General features: G+C 43.3%; 1 pseudogene; it reads right to left on the reverse strand.

The window, feature by feature from the left end:
* Positions 1 to 13,852: 13,852 nt before the first annotated feature.
* LOC101045645 (DNA dC->dU-editing enzyme APOBEC-3H pseudogene) lies at positions 13,853 to 14,545 on the reverse strand (annotated as a pseudogene).
* Positions 14,546 to 16,121: the final 1,576 nt, after the last annotated feature.

The following is a 16,121-nucleotide window of genomic DNA, read 5'->3' on the forward strand; positions in this document are numbered from 1 at the left end:
TTAAAGAAATTCTCTTTGTGTACACACACACACACACACACACACACACACACACACACACACTTCACTATTGGAAATGGTTAGATTAAGTGGGTCAGCGTTGTGAGGGGATTTAAAGCTGTGTTGTGAGGAGTGGTGAGAATAATGGAGGTGACCAGGCTTTGCAGGGAGAGACTGAGGAGGAGATGGGACAGGCATCTTCAAAAATCTGAAGATGTGTGCAAAAGGAATTTGGCCTCTTCTGTACCTCTATGGGGTAGACCCATGTAGTATTAAAAAGATCAAATGCATGGGTATAATAAGTCTAGTTTGGCTCTACAGAAGGCAGAACTTTCTTTTTAGCTGTCTGGGAAGGAAAGATGCTTGCCCTGGAAATGGCAAGTTCTCTGTCCCTGGAGTGCTCACACAGAAGCAGCAGAGTCCCTCCATTAGGACTGCTGAGGAGGGGTTATAAGGATTAGGCAGTGTTCAAACTAAATTACTTGGGGTCACCTTCAAACCCTGAGAGGCAATAATTCTATAAGGTCCTTCACTTGAGAATCTAGGACCTGGATTTTAGGTTGTAGAGAGGGAGGAGTTTCTTGATAGAAGTTCGAGTATAGGATCAGGTTTTAGGAAGAAGAAACTGAGCCCTGTCCAATGGCCCAGCATCTCCTGTGGCCCCATCCCAATATACGGTTAGGTCTAAGCCTTAGGCAAACTGCAGCTAGAGCCAGCCTTTGTAAGTCGTGGCTCTAAAAAGTAGGTGAAGAAGTTGAAGAGAGATGAGAAAAGAAACAGTAAGTCATCAAAGCCAAGAGTGGAGACCTTCGAAGGAGGGATAATTAGGATACTGGATGCTGCAGAGGACGAGTCTAGGGAACGAGAAGAGGCCCTTGGATCTGTCAAAGAGGAGCCAGGGCAGTTTTCAGAGTGTGCTAGGGGCAGAAGGTTGGCTTCAGGAAGACAAGAGAATGAGGGGGAAGTAGAAGCAAGAAGCTCAGACTACATGCTCATGAATTTGGCTGCGAGAATAATAGGGTAGAGGCTATACCAGTAAGATCTATGAACATCAAAGGCAGAAGGGAATGAGGTTGAAGGTGAAGAAAAATTGCTTCATGTTGTAGACAGAAAGTATGTTATGAAGAGGAGAGAGAGGACTTCAGTACAGTATTTACAGTTTGTATTCAGGTCCATGATGCAATTTGGTCTTTTAGATAATGTGTTAGTCCATTTTCACACTGCTATGCAGAACTACCTGAGACTGGGTAATTTATAAAGAAGAGGTTTAATTGACTCACAGATCTGCATGACTGGGGAGGCCTCAAGAAACTTATAATTATGGCAGAAGGTGAAGGGGAAGCAAAACACATCTTACATGGTGGCAGGAGAGAAAGGGAGTGGGGCTACCACACATTTAAACCATCAGATCTCAATAGAACTCACTCACTATCATGAGAATAGCGTGGGGGAACTGCCCCCATGATCCAGTCACTTCCCACCAGGTCCCTCCCTCAACATGTGGGAATTACAATTTGAGATGAGATTTGGGTGAGAACACAGAGCCAAACCATGTCATTCTGCCCTTTGCCCCACCATATATACATACATATATAATGTCCTTCTTACATTTCAAGACACAATCATACCTTCCCAACAGTCCCCAAAACTATTAACTCATTCTAGCATTAATCCAAAAGTTCAAGTCCAAAGTCTCATCTGAGACAAGGGAAGTCTCTTTTGCCTATGAGCCCGTAAAGTCAAAGCAAGTTAGTTTCTTCCAAGTTGCAATGGGGGTACAGGCATTGGGTAAATGCTCTTATTCCAAATGGGAGAAATTGACCAAAACAAAGTGGCTACAGGCCCCATGCAAGTCCAAAAACCCGACAGGGCAGCCATTAAATGTTAGATCTCCAAAATTCTCTCCTTTGACTCCGTATCTCACATTCAGGGCACAGTGATGCAAGAGGTGGGCTCCCAAGGCCTTGGGAAGCTCCATCCCTGTGACTCTGCAGGGTATGGCCCCCTCAGCTGCTTTCACAGGCTGGCATTGAGTGCCTGAGGCTTTTCCAGTTGCATGGTGCAAGCTGTTGGTGGATCTACCATTTTGGGGTCTGGAGGATGGGGGTCCTCTTCTCACAGCTCCACTAGGTAGTACCCCAGTGAGGACTCTGTGTGGGGGCTCCAACCCCACATTTCCCCTTTGCATTGCCCTAGTAGAGGTTCCATGTGAGGGCTCTGCTGCTGCAGCAGACTTCTGCCTAGACATCCAGGCATTTTCATACATCCTCTGAAATCTCGACAGAGGTTCCCAATCCTTAACACTTGTCTTCTGCACACCCACAGGCCTAACACCACAAGGAAGGTGTGAAGACTTGGGGCTTCCACCCTGTGAGGCAACTGCCCAAGCTGTATCTTGGCTCCTTTTAGCCATGGCTGGAACTGGAATGGCTGGGACACAGGGCACCATGTTCTGAGGCTGCACAGACCAGCTGCCCTGGGCCCAGCACAGAAAACCATTTTTCCCTCCTAGGCCTCCAGACTTGTGGTGAGAGGGGTTGCTGTGAAGATCTCAGCAGCCTCTCCCATCACAGGAGAAATTTTCCTGGAGAAAATGCCCTGGAGACATTTTTCCCATTGTCTTGGCTATTAACATTTGGCTCCTCATTACTTGTGCAAATTTCTGCAGGGGTCTTGAGTTTCTTCCCAGAAAATGGGTTTTTCTTTTCTATCACATGGTTAGGCTGCAAATTTTTCACTACAGGCACGTGCCACCACACCCCACTAATTTTTGTATTATTATTATTTTTTTAGAGATGAGGTCTTGCTATGTTGCCCAGGCTGGTCTTGAACTCCTGGGCTCAAGAGGTCTGCCCATGTTGGCCTCCCAAAATGCTGGGGTTACAGGTGTTAGCCACCATGCTTGACTTCCATCGGTTTTCTCCTGGAGACTTTTTTTTTTTTTTTTTTTTTTCACCTTCTAAACATTGCCAGAAGGATTAAAACGAAATCTGTTCTCACAGTTTCTCAGACATTGTTTTTGTTGATGTTGTTTTTAAACTAAAAATCAGACGCCATGAAACACAGCCTCAACACGGCAGGTAGTGGGAGGCTATGATATAATTTGTTGTCCAGTCTGACGCTTGTGTTGGTGGGCACAAAGAAGCTATCGTGACTGCTTTGGTAGAATTCTCACCCCCCATTTCCTTTAGTTCATTTCCGATTCTTCTCTTAGCCTAGTCTTGGTTAATAAATCATTTGATTTTGAGAAACATCATTTCCTTTTCTGAACCTTGTGTTCTGCATTCATAAAATGAGTAGGTTAGACTACACACTTCCCAGCTGCTTCCAGCCCAGAATTCTGTCCTATTAACTTCTCCCCATTGCTTGGAGAAGACTTATACATCATATCCACAGGTTGAGTACCCCTAACCCCCAAGCCCAAAATGCTCCCAAATCTGAAACTTTTTGAGCTCCAAAATGATGCTCAAGGGAAATCCTCTTTGGAACATTTCAGATTTCAGAGTTTTGGATTTGGGATGCTCAACTGATATGATGCAAATATTTCCAAATCTGAAAATATTTGAAACTCTTCTGGCAGTTTGGGTAAGGAATACTAAACCCATACCATGTATATCTCTAATCTCTCTCTCAGTCTCTCTCTCTCTCTTTATATATATATATATATACACACACACACACACATTCTATATATATGCGTATGTGTACACACACACACACACACACACACACACACACACACACACACAATTACATATTTGCTTCTGCTTTGTTTTTGGCCAGAATGAATATCTCTCCTTTTCTTACTCTTGATACTTAAATTCATCATTTCTTAAACGTCGAATCCTCTTTCTTTTCTAAACACTCTAATATGCTTATTTCAGCCATTTATATTTAACATTAAAGTTTAATCATGAAGTTGTTCACCATAGAAAATTATTAAATAAGTGAGTTTGGAATGAGCATGGAACAGCTGAAAAAATGAGTGAATATTTCAAGATGAGCACTTTGGAAAAGAAATTTATGCATAGAAAACAATGGAAGATTACAATTAAGAGCTCTGGGGATCTCAAACTGATTTGTCCAGCTATTACACAGTCATTTCAATTTAAATTAAAATTGTAACTATTTTCTAGTCTACTAAAAAATATGAGGTGTCACATTAAGAGTTTTAATGGTGCATTCTCTGGGGAATGCAAAAATGCAAGACTGTAGCACATAAATAACTATATATTGAAGAGTGAATAAATTCTCTGCCAAAAGTGAATATGATAAAAACACAAATGACAGTGGATTATTTTATTCCCTCTAGTGAAGCGCAGCTCACACATTAGAGCAAAAAGAAAAAAGACAGTTCACAGGGTGTCTAATTCCATATCACTTTGTCAGAGCTTATGAAAAGAACAACACAAAAAATTTTAGCTGGTTGACGAACTCAGGCATAAATGAGGCCATATATTTTGTTCCCAAAGTAAAATATTTTTTAGCTGCAGAAAGTAGGTTGATATTAATATTTGATATCTCTGATTCATAGGAAATTGGATTAGTCAAGGTTTTAACCACTGTAGAACATGTTTAAGGCAATCATACTTCTGGAGGAGAGGAAAAAAATAGTCAAAAGCAGGAGGTGTAACTTCCAGGAGTAGAATGGTAGGATAAACACTGGTGTGTGTGTGTGGGGGGGTGGGGGTGGGGGGTGGTCATGTGTGCTAGAATGGTTGGTCAGGATAGGTGGAAATTCTAATGATGGGACACAGAAAATTTGGAATTTTATTGTAACACAAGTGAATTAAGATGAAAGCATTCAGACATCTGGATAAAAGCATCTGGACATCTAGAGAAAGGAGAGAGCTAATTGAAGAACTAGGAACAAGGGAGTTATTACTAAGTTTGGCTGAGTTTCCTGGTAGCCAAGATAAAAAAGGAAATAAGTGGGTTTCATAATTCTTGTTGTCATATCAATATTTGCCTACTTCTAAGTTCTTGGAGAAATTTGTTTTTTAGAGCAATGGTTCTCAAACTTGACTACACTTTAGAATGATCTGAGAAGTTAAAAAAAATTTGGATGCATGAGCCCCACCCTAAGAAATTGTTTAATTTGTCTAGGGTGAGGCATGTGCATTTATGTATTTGAAAAACTCAGATGGGTGTGATGCGCAGCCAGGTCTATGGCTCAGTGGTTTATAGAAAAGAAATGAGTCATCACTGTTCTGCAGAAGATGCAGAAACTCTTTTTATTTTATTTTAATTTTTTTATTTCTTTTAAGTGAAAGCCACAACCACTTGCCAACAGCATGCAGTTTATGTAGCACTTTCATGTAGCATCCTCCCCTTAAGGACTTCCACCTGGCAACTTTCATTTAAGCAGAAACTCTTAATATAGCCAATTCTCATATTGATTCTTAATACAAGAAGAGTATTGATTTGCTTTTCAGTGGGGGTATTTCTAAAACAATTCAAATTCAGATTTCCTGCCACACGAAATTACAGGCATCTGTACTTTCTGCAATCCATTCTTGAAAATCAGACATTTTCTTTTCTTCTTAATCAGACATTTTCTTTTCTTCTTCTTCTTTTTTTTTTTTTTTGAGACGGAGTTTCAATCTTGTTACCCAGGCTGGAGTGCAATGATGCGATCTCGGCTCACCACAACCTCTGCCTCCTGGGTTCAAGCAATTCTCTTGCCTCAGCCTCGTGAGTAGCTGGGACTACAGGCCACCATGCCCAGCTAATTTTTTGTATTTTTAGTAGAGACAGGGTTTCACTATGTTGACCAGGATGGTCTCGATCTCTTGACCTTGTGATCCACCCGCCTCGGCCTCCCAAAGTGCTGGGATTATAGGCGTGAGCCACCCAGCCCGGCTGAAAATCAGACATTTTCTACAAAAACGCTGACTGGAGCCTATTTTCCATTATTTCAATTGGGAAGAAAATACAGTGTCACATGTCAACACAAAACCTTTGACCAAATTTTCCTAAAAATATAATTACGGCGTAATCAAATGCCTTTGTGTTATAAACTATCACATTAGGATGCAAAAATGCTTACAACATCCCTTCCGTCATTAAATGATAAATTGGGCTGTTAACAGTTTTCTGTGTGCAGTGACAATGTCTCTTTCAGAGCCAGCCCATCTGAGACACGTGCTTCCCTTTGTTGTTTCCTGGTGTGCTGCTGAAAATTTTGCGTGTGATTCTGACAGGGTACCAGTCAGAGTTGGAATATAATGAGAATATTTTCAGGCATTGTTTTGTTAATAATGTCACAGTGATACGTGTTTTCTTCGTAGATTCAGGGTATACACAGGCAGGTTAGTTACATGGAGGTATCGTGTAACGCTGAGGTTTGCGCTTCTGATGATCTTGTCACCTAAATAGTGAACATAGTACCTGATAGGTAGCTTTTCAACCTTTGCCTTCCTCCTTCCTTCCCTGCTTTTGAAATCCCTGGTATTTATTGTTCCCATCTTTATGTCTGTGTGTACCCAGTGTTTGGCCCTCACCCATAAGAAAGAACATACAATATTTGGTTTTCTGTTTCTGCATTAATTTGTTTCGGATAATGGCCTCCAGCTGCAACCATGTTACCGCAAAGGACATGATTTTGTTCTTTCTATGGCTGTATAGTATTCCATGGTGTATATGCACCACAGTTTTTTTTACCCAATCTGCTGTTGATAGGCACCTGCACTGATTCCTGGATTGATTGATTCCTTTGCTATTGTGTGAATAGTGCTACAATAAATATGTGAGTGCAGGTGTCTTTTTGGTAGAAGGATTTATTTTCCTTTGGGCATATACCCAGTAAATGGAATTGCTGTGTCAAATGGTAATTCTGTTTTTAGCTCTTGGAGAAATCTACAGTGAGTTTTTGAAGTCATAAATATAAATTTCCCCTTTGTGAATATTTGCTGAAATAATATATTGAAATATACATACATTCTATGAAATGTAAACTAAGAGGCACTCTACCAAGAAAATGTTACACAGAAAGACATTCTGTATTTTAAAACTTCAAGATGCATGACCATGGCTGAGAATTGAATTAGTAATGATGTCCTTTGGGCTGCAATAACAGAACATTCTCATTAAAGTGGATATTCATAGCCAGAAACCAACCCAGAGCTGCTGTTAAGTCCAGCAGCCTAACAATACAACCAAACATTAATGCCATTCCCACCTGCTTTCTGTTTTACCACATTCATGGTGTTGGTGATGTCTCTGCTCATGGTCACAGGATGGCTGCAGCAGCTCAGAGCACCACATCTGCTGTCAACAGAGTCCAAAAGTAGAAAGGGAAGGAGTTTGTATTAGTCCATTTTCATGTTGCTGATAAGGACTGGGTAATTTATAAAGATAAATTGGTTTCATGGACTCACAGTTCCACATGGCTGGGGAGGCCTCACAATCATGGCAGAAGGTGAAAGGCACATCTTACATGGTGGCAGGCAAGAGAGAATGAGAGCCAAGTGAAAGGTTTCCCCTTATAAAACCATCAGATCGGCTGGGTGTGGTGACTCAAGCCTATAATCCCAGCACTTTCGGAGGCTGGGGTGGGTGGATCACCTGAGGTCAGGAGTTTGAGACCAGCCCAGCCAACCAGATGGCAAAATCCCATCTCTACTAAAAATACAAAAAATAGCTGGGTGTGGTGGTGGGCACCTGTAATCCCAGCTACTTGGGTGGCTGAGACAGGAGACTCACTTGAATCTGGGAGGTGGAGGTTGCAGTAAGCTGAGATTACACCATTGCACTCCAGCCTGGGTGACAAGAGTAAAACTCTGTCTCAAAAACAAAAACCAAAAAAAAATCAGATCTCATGAGACTTATTCATTACAGCGAGAACAGTATGGGGGAAACTGCGTTGTGATTCAATTATCTCTCACTGGGTCCCTCCCACAACACAGGGGAATTGTGGGAGCTACAATTCAAGATGAGAATTGGGTGGGGTGACAGCCAAACCATATCATAACTCATCCTATATATCAGGAGCAAGGCTTGTCTCTCACAAGCCTTCAGGCAGAATTCTGACATCTCCCTAGCAGAAATGGGTTTCATGGCCATCCATAGCTACAAAGGAGGTTAGAAAGTAGTTACTGAGCATCTGTAACCTCTGTTATGCAAGGAAGATGGAGAAGAAGAAAGGCCAGTGGGAAGGTCAACAGAGTCCATGCTCTATCATTTCTGAGCTATGTGTCCTTGGGCAAGTATCTTACTGTTCATAAGTTGATAGGGTTTTCCAACAGAGCACTTTTGCTTGCATTTGAAGATACTACTTTTAAAGGCTTGTCTTGATTGAGAATGAGAACCTCTTTGGAGATTCTCTGGGCACCATGGCATATAAAAATCTCTAACAAGTTTTGCAGTAAAAAGAACAGTTTAACTTTGTGAAGTGCAGTGTTTCCAAAACGTATTTGACTACACAACCTTTTTAATAAATTGGAAACTTGTTAATATGCTGCAGACCCCGTGTTCTATGGAATTCTTCAGGAAACACTGCTGTGTTAGATTGAACTTTCTTGAAGGTGGCCTCTCCAGCTTTAAGTTTTCAGAGTTCTCAGTAGAGTTTCCAACTCACTGCTCCTCCTCCTTCATTCATAGGTTCAATCTCACTTCCTCTGGGAAGACCTCTCCTCCATCCAAACAGGGTCAGTATCTTGTCCTGACCTGTATCCTGTCCACACATGCCCTTTTGATCCTGTCCTCTTTTTCCATAACACCATAACTGCAATCAATTATTGGGTATAACTATAACTACGTGCTGTCTATCCTGCCAGGTAAACTATAAGCTCCCTAACAGCAAGGGTAATGTCTTGTTCACTGCTTTATCACCAGTATCTGCCACAGTGGTCGCACATAGTAGGTGCTCAATACGTATTTCTGAACGAATGTCTCATACATGGTGGACTATAGAAATATTTGTGTAATGGATACATTTTGTTTCATTCCCCAGCACCATACCATTTTCTTTTAGGATTACCTTCTAACCCCCCTATTTTATCTGTATGGTGTGGTGATTCCCATTAGTAATTGGTCCAGGAGTGGTTATCTGGGACAGTAAGCTCCCTCCTAGGGCTTTTAAAATTTGGGATAGAAGGAAGGCTAGATTTCTTTCTTCTCAGTGAATAGAAACATTAAGAGGCAAAGCTCAGGCACCACTGTTCACCATATTTTTTAATCTTTGACCCAAAGAACTAGAGAAGGCTGTCTGCAGAGAGAAAGAGAGACAGAGACAGAGACAGAGAGAAGGTATAGATATCCAGCCAGAAAAGAGAAATGAAAGGAATGTCCTGGCAAAGTCTGTATCCCCAGGTTTTGTACTGGGACCCTGCCATACTCCTGTTCTTGGGTTCCATGAACTTCGCGTTTCCGTTATAATAACTCTGTCTTCCGCCGGGTGCAGTAGCTCACGCCTGTAATCACAGCACAACCTCGGGAGTCCGAGGTAGGTAGATCACTTGGGGTCAAGAGTTCGAGATCAGCCTGACCAACATGGTGAAACCCATCTCTACTAAAAATACAAAATTAGTTGGGCATGACGGTGCATACCTGTGATCCCAGCTGCCTTGGAGGCTGAGAAAGGACAATCGCTTGAACCTGGGAGGCAGAGGTTGCAGTGAGCTGAGATCGCACCATTGCACTCCAGCCTGAACAGCAAGAGTGAAACTGTCTCAAAACAAAATACAAACAAAACTTCATCAAAAACAAAAGATCATTCGGGTTGGTTTTCTGCTACTTGTGAATCCTAAGTAACACAATTTGCTAAATGAATTAATTATTGGGCATAAGTCAGATGGAAAAAGAAAGAATGTAGGGTTCTTGCATTCAACATTGTGTATAAAACAGTGAGCAGAGGGACTGCATTGAATTCAAGCTTGGTGAAACAGGACTCAAGCAGAGCAAGCCAAATTCAAGAGAAGGAAACATTCAATCTATTTATGTACATGGTGGTTTTGGGGGTCAAATGGGTTAAGAGGCATGCGTGTGCTTAAAAACTGAAATACAGAAACTTTTTACAATAAACTCAAATAGACATTCTTGGAGGAAAAAAATACTACAAAAATCCCAAACCACAGGCATTACCGAGAACCTGATGGCCAACATTCTGTAGCTGTCATCGTCCTCTCTAATGCCCAGACCTCGTTTGCCTTCCCCACGAAGAGCACTCAGCCCCACGCTGCCAAAGCACCTGGCCCATCTGCATTCTGCAGGTGTGTTCAAAGTCATTCAGCTTTTTGTTTCTTGTTTGCCCTACCTGGAGACACTCTCAGGCTGTGTGAAGGACACCATTAGGCCACTGTAGGGTGACTCTTGTGACTGAATAATGCATGAAGTCAGCAGTGGCCGGGTGGGGGCCTCCCCAAGTGGGTGGTGGGTTGAGGACAGGATCTGGCCTCCATCTGTGGGGACCTGGCTTTCCAGCCGTGGGATCTTTCAGATTGATGGCTCTGTCCATATGGAAGAAGTACCTTTAGTATGTTTTCTTAAATGTTTCTTAGCTAGGTTGGAAGGGGGTATGGATGGACAAATTAGACAATAGTGCTTAACAGTTTCACAGGACTCTTATGTCCCATTCATCTCATATGGGACTCACAATAGCTCTGGGGATACAGGGATTGGGGTTGTTATCGATAATCTTTTTTTTTTTTTAATTGCATTTATCTATCATCTATTGAGAGGGAAACTGAGACCCTAGGAAGGTCTCACTTGCCCATGAGAAGATTAGTCTTCTGGGTTGACTTAAAAAAATTCTCCTAGATTAACTGAATTCACAAGACTTTCTGTTTTGTTTTGTTTTGTTTTGTTTTTTTTGAGACGGAGTTTCGCTCTTGTTACCCAGGCTGGAGTGCAATGGCGTGATCTCGGCTCACCGCAACCTCCGCCTCCTGGGTTCAGGCAATTCTCCTGCCTCAGCCTCCCGAGTAGCTGGGATTACAGGCACGCACCACCATGCCCAGCTAATTTTTTGTATTTTTAGTAGAGACGGGGTTTCACCATGTTGACCAGGTTGGTCTCGATCTCTCGACCTCGTGATCCACCCGCCTCGGCCTCCCAAAGTGCTGGGATTACAGGCTTGAGCCACCGCGCCCGGCCGACTTTCTGTTCTTAAGGCAAGTTGGAATTTAAGAATGATTTCTCTAGAAAAAGTGTGGTATTCTTAGTTGGGCATGGTGGCTCACACTTGTAATCCCAGCACTCTGGGAGGCTGACATGGGCAGATCACCTAAGGTCAGGAGTTCAAGATCAGCCTAGCCAACATGGCAAAATCCCATTGCTATGAAAATACAAAAATTAGCCGGGCGTAGTGGCATGCATTTGTAATCCCAGCTACTTGGGAGGCTAAGGCTAGAGAATCGCTTGAACCCGGGAGGTGGAGGTTGCGGTGAGCTGAGATCATGCCACTGCACTCCAGTCTGGGCGACGGGACAAGACTGTCTTAAAAAGAGAGAGAGAGAGAGAGAGAGAGAGACAGAGAAAGTGTGATATTCTAATTTCCAAACCTGTATGAAACAAAATAAGCTAGAAAGCTTTTTAAAAAGACAAAATGCTGTAATCCATTTCTACAGATTCTCATTTAACCTGGGGCAGGATCTGGGAAACTGTATTCCTAGAAATTTCCCCAGGAGTTCCTGAGGAGCTGTCAGGTATGGGAACCACTGGTGCATGGAAGGAAATCCTGGTGTGGGGGTCAGGCTGCCTGCATCTGGTCTTGCCATCACCAGCGACTCCTGGGGCCCCACTTTCTCCATTCATACAGTAGAGAGACTCGTTTAAAATAGATGATCTCAAAAAAATATCTATAAATCCTTACATTCTATATGGTCTTTTAAAAGTTGCCCATACAGGGCTGGGCTTCGCAGAGCTCTGGTCCCTAAAGGCTCTAGAATAAGGAGAACCTTGATAAAAAGTCTTGGAGCAGATGTTGATGATGTTCCCAACATCTGTTCTCTCTTCCCGCCATCGAACAAAATTCCAATTTTGTGCTGATATTCCTTCCTCTTCCATGCAGTCATGTGCTTGAGGAAAATTGACTTGCCTTTATTATATAAGCCAATCAGAATGATTCTATCTTCCCAGTCATGGTGCTTGATCTCTGGCATGTGACCCATTTCTGGCCAAAGAAAATTGAGGGGAGGTTTGCCAGGGGGCTTCTGGGAAAGGAGGGTCCTTGCTGTTCTGGAGAGCTTCTGGAAATGACCCTCTCTGTATCAATGGATGTAAACACGAAAGCAGACAGCCCTGATTCTCTTGGCAGCCATCTTGCAACCAGGTTTCTGAGGCAGCTCACTGTTGACTGCAGTGAAGAATGGGAGCGCGTCAGTCAGGATGATTCCCATTAGTTGCTTAAGAAACGAAGGCCCACATACCAATGCCTTACAACAGGTTTATTACTTGATCTTGTAAACTCCAACTAGGAGTCTGGAAAAAAGCTTTCACGAGGTTCTATGAACTGAATGGTGTTCCCCCAAAATTAATATGCTCAAGTCCTAACCCCAGTACTTCAGAAAGTGAGATTTTGGAGATACGGTCTTTAAAGAGGTGATTAAGTTAGGATGAGGCCAATAAGGTGGGCCCTGATCCAGTCTGACCGGTGTCCTTCTAAGAAGGAGAAATTGTGACACACAAAAACATCCGGGATGTACACACACAGAGGAAAAGATGAGGCCAAAGCAAGAGGGTAGCCGTGGGCAAGACAAGGAGAAACCCAACTGCGGACTATTTGTTATTTGGACCTCCGGCCTCTAGACCGCGAGAGAAAACATTTGTTAGTTAAAGCACCCAGTCTGTGGTATTTTGTTATGGCAGCCCTGGCAATTGAACACCTGAATCACCTTGCTCCAGGTGGGTGGTTCTGCAATTCTCTTGGACCTATGGGTCCTCTGGATCTGGTTGGCAGATGAGGGAGGGCACAATGGAGGCATGCATTCGGGGAGGGTCTCTGTGCCCTAGGCTTGGAGGAGGTGCCCTTTTACCCATGTTCTATTAGTTAGAATGTAGAATGGCCACATCTACCTGCAAGGGAGGCTGGGAAATGTACTCTAGGTGTGTGCTCTGGAAAAAGGAAATCTGTTAGTGAGTAATCCATTTCCAATAGACACAGAAAGCTCTTGAATACTTGATGGCAAGGCTAATCCTCCAAATCCACTTACACAGGAGCCTGGTGTATTTCTAACTTCCATTTATGAGAGCCAACCCATTTCCTCTTCGTTCTGGCCCACTTGGGCTACTGTTCTCATTCATTACAGCTGAACACTGATGCAGGTGCTAGTTGGAAAACTAGTTAGGTGCTAGTTTTCTAACTAGCACCTAACTGATGCAGGTGCTAATTTTCTAGTTATGGGAGCTAGTTATGGGAGCCAATCCATTTCCTCATTGCTCAGGCCCACTTGGGCTGCTGTTCCTATTCGTTACAGCTGAACACTGATGCAGGTGCTAGTTTTCTCTTTCCTCCTCTTCCCCGCCAGCCAGAATTGGTTTCACGGCCACATTGCAGGACTAGGAGATGAGTTCAGGTCAGGGCTTTCACTCGGAGTGAAAAGCAGACATCGTCATTCCAGGTAAAGAGGATCTGGGCCCTTCTCTCCATATGAAGTTGTGGGACAGAGAGTGGTGTCCTGTAAGATGATTCTTTTTTTTTTCTTTACAGACTTTAAAAATTATGTTTATTTTTTTCAATTATAAAATTATTCACCCACTTAGAAAAGCAAAATAGAAGAAGGAGGAAAGAAAGGTCTTCTGTACTTGCGTAAGGCCAGGTTTGGGGCAAGAAACAGGTACTGAGGAGCTTGGTGCTTGCTCACAGGGCCAGCAGGCTATGAGGTGATGATACGATGACATGCCCCAGGGAGAGTCATCTTGAGTCGCTTCTTGATGATGAGGGGGATCCAGGTCCAAGCTGCAAACTTCTCAAGCCAGTCTCTAAATCATCCACAAACCGGGACTTTATCCTCTCCAGTCGTCTCTTTATGGATTAACTTGTTTCACCTAGCTCTTGTAACTTCTCAGAAGGGTTGAAGGGAGGTGGTTCCTCATGATCCGCAAAGTTTTCCCAGCAGTCAATAAACTCTGCGAGGTCCATGGCCTCCACGGGGATCTGGGATTCCCACAGAAGCTGCAGCCCCTTCTGGTAGCGCCAGCACCAGCGGTAGTACAGGCGGGAGGCGAAGATGCGCAGGTTCAGATGGTCTCTTGAGCCTTGGCGAGGGCAGCCAGCTTCTGGGCACAGGAGGGACAGGGGCTCCATGTGAGGTAACAGGTGACTTCATAGCGCTGGGTTTTGTCCAGTCCCGTGGACTCAATCTCGTCAATAAAGCAAATTTCTGCATGGCGATTGTTCTCGTTTTCAAAGGAGCCTCTGGTAGGCGTGGAGCCATTCTGCGGCGTCAGCTGGTAACACAAGTATGTCCTCCTGGGGTAGTGAGGCCCTTTGACGCGGCGCTAGTTGTTAAACTGTAAGCTGAATGTTTTGGCTGTTAGCAGAAGCATCACGTTTCTGATCTGTGCTTCTGGCCACAGCTTCCTTGGCAGACTTGTCTCTGCTTGTCTGGGGTGCTGTTTCACTTTTGTTTCCAGGGCCCTTGCTCTGTAAGGTGATTCTTAAATCTGATATTATAAGACCAAACACAGTAGAACTTAATCAACCAATTTCTTTTCTTTTACATTTTACTCTAAGTTCTGGGGTACATAAATGAAGATCTTGCAGGATTGTTACATACACAGGCCATGGTGGTTTGCTGCCTCCATACCCCTGTCACCTACATTAGATATTTCTCCTAATGTTATCCCTCCCCAGTCTCCCCAGTCTCCCTACTCCCTGCTATCCCTCCCCTAGCAGATCCCAGTGTGTGATGTTCCCCTCCTGGTGTCCATGTGTTCTTATTGTTTAACACCAACTTATGAGTGAAAACATGTGGTGTTTGGTTTTCTGTTCTTGTGTCAGTTTGCTGAGAATGCTGGTTTCCAGATTCATGCTTGTCCCTGCAAAGGACATGAACTCATCCCTTTTTTATGGCTGCATAGTATTCCATGGTGTATATGTGCCACATTTTCTTTATCCAGTCTGTTGTTGATAAGTATTTGGGTTGGTTCCAAGTCTTTGCTATTGTAAACAGTGCCGCAGTGAACATAGGTGTGCATGTATCTTTATAACAAAACAATTTATAATCCTTTGGGTATGTACCCAGTAATGAGATTGCTGGGTCAAATGGTATTTCTATTTCTAGATCCTGGTGGAATTGCCACACTGTCTTCCACAATGGTTGAACTAATTTATACTCCTACCAATGGTATAAAAGTGTTCCTATTTCTCCACATCCTCTCCAGCATCTGCTGTCTCCAGATTTTTTAATGATCACCATTCTAACTGGCGTGAGATGGTATCTCAATGTGGTTTTGATTTGCATTTCTTTAATGACCAGTGATGATGAGCATTTTTTCGTATGTTTGTTGGCCACATAAATGTGTACTTTTGAAGTTCTGGGGTACATGTGCAGATCGTGCAGTTTTGTTACATAGGTATACGCGTGCTATAGTGGTGGTTTTCCACATCCATCGCCCCGTCATCTACATTAGGTATTTCTCCTAATGCTATCCCTCCCCAATCCCCCCACCCCCTGCTATTCTTCCCCTACCCGCCCCCACAACCCAGGCCCTGGTGTGTGATGTTCCCCTCCCTGTATCTGTGTGTTCTCATTGTTCAACACCCACTTATGAGTGAGAACATGAGGTGTTTGGTTTTCTGTTCACAAATCCCAATATCTGGCATGTCATACTTAGCAATTATTTGTAAAATGAATGAACAAATGAATAAATGAAGGCTTTCCTTGACTTATTTTAACCTCATCTTCCACCTCACCTTTGTTTTTTCATTTTTCATTTTATTATTTATTTTTTGAGATAGGCTCTCACTATGCTGCCCCAGGGTGGAGTGCAGTGGTGTGATCTCAGCTCACTGCAACCTCCACCTCCTGGGTTCGAGCAATTCTCCTGCCTCAGTCACTGGAGTAGCTGGTATTATAGGTGCACACCATCACCATGGCCGGCTCATTTTTTGTATTTTTAGTAGAGATGGGGTTTCACCATGTTGACCAGGCTGTCCCGAATTCCTGGCCTCAAGTGAT

Source organism: Saimiri boliviensis, chromosome 2 (genome assembly GCF_048565385.1).
Source record: "Saimiri boliviensis isolate mSaiBol1 chromosome 2, mSaiBol1.pri, whole genome shotgun sequence".
NCBI classification, from domain to species: domain Eukaryota; kingdom Metazoa; phylum Chordata; class Mammalia; order Primates; family Cebidae; genus Saimiri; species Saimiri boliviensis.